The sequence below is a fragment of the Eubalaena glacialis genome, chromosome X (assembly GCF_028564815.1).
Source record: "Eubalaena glacialis isolate mEubGla1 chromosome X, mEubGla1.1.hap2.+ XY, whole genome shotgun sequence".
In the NCBI taxonomy this organism is placed as follows: domain Eukaryota; kingdom Metazoa; phylum Chordata; class Mammalia; order Artiodactyla; family Balaenidae; genus Eubalaena; species Eubalaena glacialis.
In genome coordinates, this window is record NC_083736.1 from 68,058,473 (window position 1) to 68,068,134 (window position 9,662).

Here is a 9,662-nt window from a genome sequence, read left to right on the forward strand (position 1 = left end):
AGATATGGGAACATATGTATATACATAACTGATTCACTTTGTTATAAAGCAGAAACTAACACACCAATGTAAAGCAATTATACTCCAATAAAGATGTTAAAAAAAAAATTTAAAAAGAACTAAAAACATAGTTTAAAGACCAGCGTGTAAAAGAAATCAACAGATCAGCAAACACAATATACCTTAGAAATATACACAATATATAAAACATTACAGTGAAAATTAAAGGTGTATCTTGTCACCAGAACCTTCCAAACCTATCAATTCTGCTACCTTCCCCCTCTCTATATAAAAAATTATATATAGAAAATTCTTGCTCTCATCCCTAGATACACCTGCCCCATTCTCCCAACACCTACAGGTAACCACTTTTATATAATCTGTGTTATTTTTTTTTAACATAAGTGAACATTGTACATTTCACTTTTTCACTTAACAATATATCACTGCAGAAACTGCTTCCTCATGTGTTTTTACAGCAACCTAGTATTCCACACTCATGGGCTCCTGGGTTGTTTCCAATCTTTTACTATTATAAAACCGTCTGCAATGTTACATATGCAATTTGTTTCACATGTGCAGATACACAGGATCACTGGATCAAAGAATAAAGGCAACTATAGTTTTGATAAATACCTCCAAAGTGCCCTCCATAAGTATTATACTATTTTGTACTCTAACAAACATTCTATAAATGTCAGTTTTCCCATAGTCATTCCAGCAAAGTTCTCAAGTATTAACTTTCTCTGTAGTTTTGTTTTGCATTTCTCTTATAAATGAGCTTGAGCATTCTTTCATAGGTTTAAGTGTCGTTTTTCTGTGAACGGTCTCTGTTCATGCCCAATGCTCATTTTAAACTGTGGTCTTTTGGTTTTCTTTATTTAGAATCTTTTTATACATTAATGGAGATTAGCACTAAGTAATACATGTTGCATATATTTTCCAATTTCTCATTTTCTTTTGACTTCATTTAGTGTTTTTGACATGAGGTATTTTATTATGTTAGCTGCGCTTATGAATCATTTTATGGCTTCTATGTTTGAAGACATAGAAAGATAAAGATGTGTTTACAAATCAGTGAGCAAAGAATGGATTAACTAACAAATAGAATAACCAAACAATTGGGAGAGAGAAAAAAGTAAATCCTTTCCACTTAAAAAAAAAAAAGATTAATTAAGGATTGCAAGATTTTGACAGAATAAGAAAAAATACATAAACAAATATACTGATTTAGTCTTGAGATTTAGAATTCCTTTCTAAAAGTAAATCCAAAGTCAAACATTTTTTAATACATTAAACTCGATTAAATTTTATATCCTGACATTTATCAATCTTCCATATTAAGAATTTTGCTTTTGGTATTAGGAAAAGCATTGAAATCCTTAATATTTTAAGCACTCTTTAAAGAGAAACATTTTAATGTTGTTTTAGAAGTGCTTTCCATTGTAATAAGCCTCTCTTCCCTTGGCTCCTAAGTGAAACTTCTCTGCAGTAGTAGTCTGCTGAGTCTACTACTGTTAATTCCCAACCTAGCCTAGGAAAGAGCCAGTCAGGACGACAGGCTGACAATTTACATGCGCTCAAGTTTTAAGTATGCATAACGAAGTGAGAGCTAGAACTGGATCTCTAAGGATTCATGCAAAAGCATAAACTATGAGTAAGCAGAAGCTCCAGCGTAGAGAAGGATATAAAAGGTCAAAGGAAAGAGCAAAACAATCAGAGGTAAGGTAATGATAGAGCAGAAATGCAGAACAGGGGAAATCCCTGGCGGTCCAGTGGTCAGGACTCCACGCTTTCACTGCCGAGGGCCTGGGTTTGATCCCTGGTCGGGGAACTAAGATCCCACAAGCCACCAAAAAAAAAAAAAAAAAAAAAAAAAAAAGAGCAGAACATGGCCCATAAATAAAAACAAACACATAAAGGGTTTCTCCTGATGCCTCCATTTCCTGGTGGCCTTCTAGTTACCATGCCAGAGAGGCACAGCCACTCACCAGTTCCTTTGGTGGGTTTCCAGTAAAATTCTTACCTCCCTTACTGCTCACGATCCCTTGTAACCTTGCAAATTATCATCCCCTCATTGGATCTATCATTTGCGCTCCTCATAACAAAAAACTTTACAAAACTAGAGATAAAATATAAAAATGTATAATATGAATTTGGTCTTTGTCCTCTGTTGGAAGCACAGATCTCTAAAAAGCGTGAGTGATAGAGTGTGCTTTTGTTATTTACAAGAAGTCCATTTTGAGCATACTTGAGTTTACGCTAACGACGTGACTCAAGATGGGCTTAGTTGTCAGAAAGACCAAGCATATTAGTTGAAGATTGGAACTTTCAGCCCTATCCTCTAGACCTTCAGAGAGAGGAGAGGGGCTGGAGACTGAACTTAACCAAGTGACCAATGATAAAACCCCAATAAAACTCTAGAAACCCAGAGCTCAAGGAGCTTCCTGGTTGGTGAACACTTTGATGTGCCAGGAAGGTGACATATCCTGAGTCCAAGGGGTGAGAGAATGGAAGCTCCTTATCCAGGGTCCTCCCAGACTTTGTCCTATGTATCTTTTTCATTTGGCTGCTCCTGAGTTGTATCCTTTATAATAAAACTTTAATTGTAAGTATAGCACTTTCAGGGAGTTCTAGAAATTATTCTAGCAAATTAACAAACCCAAGATGGTCACAGGAATCCCTGAATTTAGCTGATTGGTCAGTATAGGTTGCCCTAAGATTTACTGAAGGGAAGGCAGTCTTCAGGAAGATGTTGCCCTTAACTTGTGGGATCTGTTATTAACTTGGGGTAGTTAGCATCAGAATTGAATTGAAGCCAGGTGGTGTCAGAGACCTGGTGTCATAACAGTATCAATCTCTCACTGTCAACCTATCAACTATTTATTTTTTCCAACATAGTATATTTTCATTAAGAAAAAAAATCAAACCAAAACACCCCATAAGAAATAATAATTACTTATGTAAACCTGTCTCAAAAGATAACCAATGTTAACATTTTGGTGTCTTAATAGACTTCCACATTTTTACTTTTGATGCAGGAAAATGCATCAAAGGGGTTACAGCAATTTCTTCAATTTCTGATAAGGGAGAAAAATAGTATTACCTGAATCGAATTATGCCCAGATAGTACAATCAATCTGCTTTTAAATCTTCTCAAATGGAGAGGCCTGTTACTTTAAACTAACTTTCAGTTTTTTAATTAAATTCATGTGAAACCGTAGAACAAAACTTTAATATTCCCTTGGACTTCTTTCTTAAAGAATGGTTCCTTGAAGGTCAATTTCCTAATTAATGTGTGGGCAAGGAATGACACCCAAAATTTTAAATTAACACACTTCTCTCAGTTAACTATTTGCAAGTGTAAGGAGGAAAAAAGGAAAAAATAGCCAGTATATCAAAGATTTTGTTAAAAATACTTTACAAGTTAAGCTTAAGTCACTCTTTGACATAACCTAAAAGGCTCCCCAAAAATTTTTTACATGCCCCAAACAGAACAGAAATCATGTATTTAAACTCACTCTTATCACCTTAAGCAGGACCTGAATGTGATCAATCATAGAATGCTATAGTTTTGATCTATTATTATACATTCAACCCATGTACACAGGAAAGAGTTAACATAGCAGGCCTAAGACTACTATCCTCATAAAGACCTGCTTGCAAGGTTGGCCCTTGGCTGGCATCAGGAAACTTTACTGGTAAACAGTTCCCTACACTGATAGAAAACTTTCCCTAACTAATAAGGGTGGCTCACTGTGCCTAAATTGCTTATATAAATAATGTGGATCACGTTGAATACCTACTTTCCTTCTGGAAGTCTGATATCTTGGTATGTGCTAAGCAGAAAATGCCTACGTGACCAGCCCACAATAAAAGCCTTGGTTGCTGAGTCTCTTAACAGGTTTCCCTGGCAGAAACATTGCACACGTGCTGCTGTATTTTTATTGCAAGGGGATGCTCTGTGCGAATGCTCATGGGAAGGAGAAAGCAGATGGAAGCCTGCACAGGGACTCCTCCAAACTCCACATGTGTCTTTTTCTTTATGCTAATTTTAGAAAAGCTATGTATCCTTACTATGTTAGCCTTAAGTAAAACTATATGCTGAGTCCTGTGATCCAGTGACACCCCCACATACCATCCATTTTTTGATATTAAGTAGCCAAATCATATAGGCCACCTTTGTTTTCCTTGAAGTTTCAAAATGCATTTTTACAACCACAATTAAATATAATATATATTTACATTATAACAATTAGATGGTTTTGGTTATAATTATCCTTACTGTCACATTTTTTAAATCACTGGATTAGAACTGTCAATAAATGAGGTTACAACTACCATAAAACTTACAACTTAGTAACTACTTCTGACCTAGAACAAAATGTTAAGCTGGGTTTTAAACAAAACAATGCATTTTCTGAACTAGGCAAGGTTTTTTTTTTTTGGAGAGGGCACTTTACTCCCCCCAAAAAGAAAAAAAAGTACATTTGTTTCCCAAACTTGTTCCCAGCAAGAAATTTTTCTTCTTAGTGATGCAGGAGTTCTTTTTAGATATTAAGCTGTTACTCTGAGTTAAAATATTTTATATCCTACCTTTAGTTAATGACATTTCTATCAAGTTCCAGGCTACTAAAAGCAGGCACGCACACTTTTCAATTACAAATACTTCATGCAATTCTCCCTAGTTGGATGTATTCAAGGAGTGTAAAAATCCTTTGGTGGCCCATTGTAGCCAACTTCCAACAACTGTGCCTCAGGAACAAGACAAAACATATACATGCTGCTATCTCTGAATTGACTAAAGTAATTCTCTAGGTAAATTAGAAAATGAGGGAGTTTCTCCTAACAAACTGTAACCACTGATTTTTATCATATTCTCTAATATTTCTTCAAATGCATACTTATGCTCATGCCTGCTGCCAGGAACATGTCAACACTATCAGTCTTTTGTTAGGCTCTTTTCCATGGAAACAAACCAGGCTTAAGGGCCCTGAGAGCATTCACTGCAGCTTCTGTGACTAAAAATTATGGTTGGTAAGGAAATGATGAGTCAACTGTGCAAAGATAAATTACAAGGGCATTCATCATAGCTGACATATAATGAGGTAAATAATCTTCAACATGCCAATTTAATTTACTACAAGAAACATACCCATCTATGTAACCAGAATACTTGTTTCCACATGAGGAGCATATGCTTTTCTTGTAGCCAAATTGTAATCATGAAATTGCTTAATCAGCACAGAATCTGAACAGGTGGCACATTTAGATAACATAAATGCTCAATAACAAAGACAGCCCAACATTGAAGTCTATACACCATTAACAGTGGTTTTAGATGAATGATGGGATTATAGTTTATCTTGACTGCACTCTTTATATCCTTGTATTATTTGAATTGCTTATTATAAGTACCTCTTTATAACCAGGAAAAATAGCACTTCCATTTTGAAATAAGCTAGGAAAAATAAAGTTATTAAAATTAATAGAAAATTGTGGCTACATATGGCATAAAATACCTAAGGAGTAACGTAAGAAATACTGGGGGGATCTACATGATGAAAATTATGATTATTAGGACATAAAAAGACTTGACTAAATGTCTCTAGAAGAGGAGAAGAAATGTTACAAGCACGTTAATTCTGACCAAATGAATTTATAAATCAAATGCTACTACGATAAATATCCCTAAATGAATTTTTTTAGATGAAGTAGAATTTTACAAAGTAATTATTTTAAAATTTTTTAATTAATTTATTTTTTTTTTTTGGCTGCATTGGGTCTTCGTTGCTGCGTGCGGGCTTTCTCTAGTTGCGCCGAGCGGGGGCTACTCTTCGTTGTGGTGCGTGGGCTTCTCATTGCAGTGGCTTCTCTTGCTGTGGCACACGGGCTCTAGGCGCGCAGCTTCAGTAGTTGTAACACACGGACTCAGTAGTTGGGGCTCGCGGGCTCTAGAGCGCTGGCTCAGTAGTTGTGGCGCACGGGCTTAGCTGCTCCCCGGTATGTGGGATCTTCCCGGACTAGGCCTTGAACCCGTGTCCCCTGCGTTGGCAGGCGGATTCTTAACCACTGCGCCACCAGGGAAGTCCCCAAAGTAATTCTTATATTCAAGTTAATGATGAATTGGAGAACAGTAGCTAAGAAGATATTGAGAAAGAATAAACAAGAAATTTTACTATGAACAAGGAAGGAACAGACCAGGGGTCAGCAAACTACAGCCAATGGGTCAAATCTGGCTGCAGACAGATCTTGCATTCACTGTCTCTGGTTGACTCCCTGAGTGAATAGTTGCAACAGAGACTCTGTGGCCTACAAGCCTCATATATTTGCTATCTGGAATTTTACAGAAAATGTTTGCCAACCCTTGCAATAGACACTTTAATTTTGCTGTCATGCCATAGGCTCTTCTCTAAGGGAGCTCATTAAGACCAAGAGAAGGCAAATTTACAAGGTAATACAATCCATGAATATCACAAGTAAGCAGAAGCTGGCAGGTAGAGAAATAAAGGTTGGGGAAGCCAGTTAAGAGCAAAAGAGGACTTCCCTGGCAGTCCAGTGGTTAAGACTCTGCACTTCCACTGCAGGGGGCACGGGTTCAATCCCTGGTCGGGGAACTAAGATCCCACATGCAGTGCAGCCAAAATAAAAATAAAAAAATTAAAAAAAATAAAAGCAAAAGAAGCATGAAGGAACTTTAAAAATACTGATGCCTGTGGCGATTAAATCACAATATCTCACCCTGGTTTATTTTTAAAGTTCCTCAGTTGATTCTAATGTATAGCTCTGATGGAGAGCCACTGAGCTAGAAGGAACAGCAAATGCACAGTGGCTGAGTGATGTCAGTGGTGTAGCACAAGAGTAATGAACCAAAAATACCTGCTGTTAAGGTGCCCAGAGCTGCTCGAATCCAGTTCCCATACTCAATATTGTTCCTATATTTAGATTCCCATTATAGCTCCATTTTCCACATTGTTCAACATATTTATATAAAATAAACCCCTATTAATGAGGCAGGCTGAGTGATTCTTCATTTCTTGAGACCAAAAGAGCCAATTTTGTATAGAAATTTGTATCAGAAATACAGTTGCATGAAAACGGACCCCCAGGAGAAATATAAAACATTTGGAATTGTTAGGGTATGACTGTAGGGTAGAAAATCATATACAATCCCCTCCAGATACCAGGATGCAAAGTTTTTTTTACAAGTCCAGGTTATGTTGTGGCAAAGCCACTAATTACACAATTGCCTTTGTGACTGATACATACAGCCACTTAAGGTGAAGCACTGAGGCTATTGGTAGTGGTTGTATTATAGCAACAACAAAAAAATAAGCAGAGCAGGGTTTGGCAGTTATTTCTCTTCTGACAATGATGTGCAAATTCCAACATAACCATGAGGTGCTGACCCTGGAAAGCATGATTTTATCTCTCTTATAGCTAGACATGGTGCTCAGTTACCATTCCAACAGGCATGGAATAACATGGATCAGACCATAGGTTCCCAAGCTTGAGAACCACTGGACTAAATGTGTCCAGTGTTCAGGTTCCTACAAATGTACACCCGCATCCTTCTAAAGATCACCACCCTATCTATTGTCACAGCTGTAGCACAGCCCTTAATGACCAGCTTTTGTTTCACATTATCTAGTACTACATCCTCTCCAATAAGCACGATTGTCGGGACCAATCCATACATTGCCAGCATGTCTAAGCATGAAAAAGCACTGCACAAGTAAAGATAAACTAGGCCAACTAGATTCTCACTCTTTGTAATTTGAGTAGAAACAATGAAAACTAGGTCATTACCAGTAAAAGCTGAAGCTGAAAGCCTCATTGAAGTAGTGGCAAAGCCAGTCATGAGGAAGAAAAAAAAAAGTAGAGAGGAAGAGAATAGCTGAACAAATAACTGATTTAATTCAAGTCAACGGCACAATGGAAAAGGTCTAGAAACTCCATGTGCTTAAGCTCTTAGAGCCACCACAGATGCAATTCCATACCACACTGTTCTTAAGATTCCTATGAAATCCTATCTTCCTTACTGTGTGTATCTTACTATGTGTATCTATTTGATAAATGTCTATTTCTTGAGCTAATCCTGTGTCTTATTTCTTGAAACCAGAAAACCTATGTAATTTAGAAAATAATGTAGAGTTGGGCTACATAAACAGAACTTTGGCAGGAAGTAAAATATTTAGACCTGGTTATGACTTGGTGGTGGGGCAGAGAACAGACACACCCCACCACAACCCAGGCTAGAAGGTTAAGGGCCTACAGGAACTGCAGCCAAGTTATTGTCACAGGACCACACATCCAATGAAGGTAACTTGTGGCACAATCGCAACAGAGAAAACTGAAGTGGCCAAGAAGATCAGACAGGTGGATGCTTCTAAAATTGGCAGGGAAATTTCTAAAGTGGCCTCATGACATCAGACTATAGCATCTGGCCGTGACTTAGTTACTCTCCAACATTTCTGCTTAAGTAAGAGCTGGAAAAGTATAAACAGAAGCATCTTTAGAAATGAGAAAATGAGATGAGGGGCATATGTGATTAGTGGTCAAGATGTAGAAATGCAATACAAACACACCTGAATCAAGTCGTGGCTACACTCACAGTCTCATCTAAGGTAAACTGTCCCACTCGTAGTTCTGAAGATGAGGCAGTCTGAGAGAGCAATGAATTTTAGAATATGACCTGTCCTGTCACCCAAAGCTGAATGTACCAGGTGTGGGACACACTACCTAAGAGTGCTGTGTCATTGCACGACTCAGAAACTGACTACCCAAGCAGGGGGTGAGCTAAGCCATTTAAATCCTTGCATTGAGGAATAAAGTTTGTGAAATACAAAAAGAGTGAGGCCCATAGCAGAGGGAGCTGAATATTAAATGACAGAGCTGGGAAACATGAGATACAGTCAAGGACACTGGAGCAATAAGCAAGGTTTAGTGATGAATAACTGAAAATTTATGAGGAAGCAGAATATAAACAAAGCTAGGAAGTAAACTAAAGCTTGAGTAGATAATGAGGAAGGCAAAAAAGCAGAGAAAAGGAGGAATGAAGACATGTGATATATGGCATAAGGTCAGTTAATAATACTATAGTGAATACTGAAAATTTGCTAAGAGAATAGATTGCAGGTACTCTCATCACAAAAAAATAGGTAACTAGGTGAGAAGAAAGTTAATTAGTTTGACGGTTGACTATAGTAATCATTTCACTATGTATATCAAATCATCAAGTTGTATACCTTAAATATATAGAATTTTTATTTTAAAAAAAGATGTTAAAGGTGGCATACTAGATGAATGATACAAACCCCTGTTGCTTGCATCTATCTTGGAACCATTTCCAATCCTCAAACCATTTTCCTCAGAGAGGAAACTGAATTTCATTTTCTTTATTTTTTAATTGTCTTATTCAAATACTGGATTTTCTTTATTTGGACTCTTATGAAACCTTTGTCTACCTTAGAGGCTGGCCATGCATAGCCATGGGTGGTCCAAATTGCCTGGCTGACCCAAGAGAGGTCCGTTTCTTGAAAATAAAAGAACCTACAATACCAGAAATTGCTAACAGAATTCCAGGCATAACTGAAGCTCACCAAGAATGTGAGTTTGCTCAATTTGGTTAGGGTGTCACAGTAGGGGATAAGGAAGTGAGA